General features: G+C 45.9%; 1 long non-coding RNA gene across 1 annotated transcript; it reads left to right on the forward strand.

The window, feature by feature from the left end:
- The first annotated feature begins 348 nt into the window (after positions 1-348).
- Positions 349-856, forward strand: LOC127931895 (uncharacterized). Its single transcript, XR_008143382.1, has 3 exons — positions 349-417; positions 466-513; positions 791-856. It is a non-coding gene; the product is annotated as an uncharacterized LOC127931895 (long non-coding RNA).
- The last annotated feature ends 780 nt before the right edge of the window (positions 857-1,636 follow it).

Here is a 1,636-nt window from a genome sequence, read left to right on the forward strand (position 1 = left end):
ATTAGTGATCATTTATGGAACGTGTATAATTTGAAATCTATTGAAGCGCGAAACCTTAAGGGCCTACAACTCTACTAAACGTCGATATAAAAAAAGATGTTAATGATTTATATCTATATGAATGATTTCACACGTTGGAAGTATTTACATGTTTTAAGTATTGTGAACGTAGACGCAGGGAGTCAGGAAGTAAGTGCAGTCAGTGAGTTTAAGATTAACGAACATGCAGCAAAACAAGAGACGCGTCTGACATAGAAACACAAACAAGCTGATAACAGAAGAGTGCTCTATAAAGGGTCATCAAGGGAGTAATGAAGTCCAGGGGTGACTGACGATGAGACACAGGTGTGCGTAATGATGGGTTGCCAGGTGTGCGTAATGATGGGTTGCCAGGTGTGCGTAATGATGGGTTGCCAGGTGTGCGTAAGGATGGGTTACCAGGTGTGTGTAATGATTGGTTGCCAGGTGTGCGTAATGATGGGTTGCCAGGTGTGCGTAATGATGGGTTGCCAGGTGTGCGTAATGATGGGTTTCCAGGTGTGCGTAAGGATGGGTTGCAGGGGTGCGTAAGGATGGGTTGCCAGGTGTGCGCAATGATGGGTTGCCAGGTGTGCATAAGGATGGGTTACCAGGTGTGCGTAAGGATGGGTTACCAGGTGTGCGTAAGGATGGGTTACCAGGTGTGCGTAAGGATGGGTTACCAGGTGTGCGTAAGGATGGGTTACCAGGTGTGCGTAAGGATGGGTTACCAGGTGTGTGTTGCCAGGTGTACGTAATGATGGCTTGCCAGGTGTGCGTAATGATGGGTTGCCAGGTGTGCGTAATGATGGGTTGCCAGGTGTGCGTAAGGATGGGTTGCCAGGTGTGCGTAAGGATGGGTTGCAGGGGTGCGTAAGGATGGTTTGCCAGGTGTGCGCAATGATGGGTTGCCAGGTGTGCGTAATGATGGGTTGCCAGGTGTGTATATTGATGGGTTACCAGGTGTGTGTAATGATGAGTTGCTAGGTGTGCGTAATGATGGGTTGCCAGGTGCTGCCTAATGATGGGTTGCCAGGTGTGCGTAAGGATGGGTTGCAGGTGTGCTTAAGGATGGGTTGCCAGGTGAGCGTAATGATGGGTTGCCAGGTGTGTGTATTGATGGGTTACCAGGTGTGTGTAATGATGAGTTGCTAGGTGTGCGTAATGATGGGTTTGCCAGGTGTGCCTAATGATGAGTTGCCAGGTGTGTGTAATGATGGGTTGCCAGGTCCTGTGGATATATTAAACTTATTTATACGTTTAGATAAAAATAAAACACTTTTTTTTTAAAGAAACCTGAAGCATTTTAATGAAAATATACTATGATGCTTTTCAAATGCATGTTTCAAATGACAGAATTTTCTACCGGTACTAACAGTTAACTCTTTGCATAGGTCCGATTCCGACTTAGGACATGTTTTTTATGCACGCCTTTCCTACACACTTCTCTGTAGTTGGTATTCAGACTGACCTTATGAAGGTGTGGAACAGGCTTTGCAGGCGTGGTTCCCTTGCGTGCGCTGAATACATCTGTTTAAACCGCTGAAAACGTTCCCACATGCCAGCCAACAGATTTTCTTGTGGAGTTTTCATTCAATAGGGTTTTCATTTATCTGAA

This window comes from Oncorhynchus keta, chromosome 9 (genome assembly GCF_023373465.1).
Source record: "Oncorhynchus keta strain PuntledgeMale-10-30-2019 chromosome 9, Oket_V2, whole genome shotgun sequence".
Classification (NCBI taxonomy): Eukaryota; Metazoa; Chordata; class Actinopteri; order Salmoniformes; family Salmonidae; genus Oncorhynchus; species Oncorhynchus keta.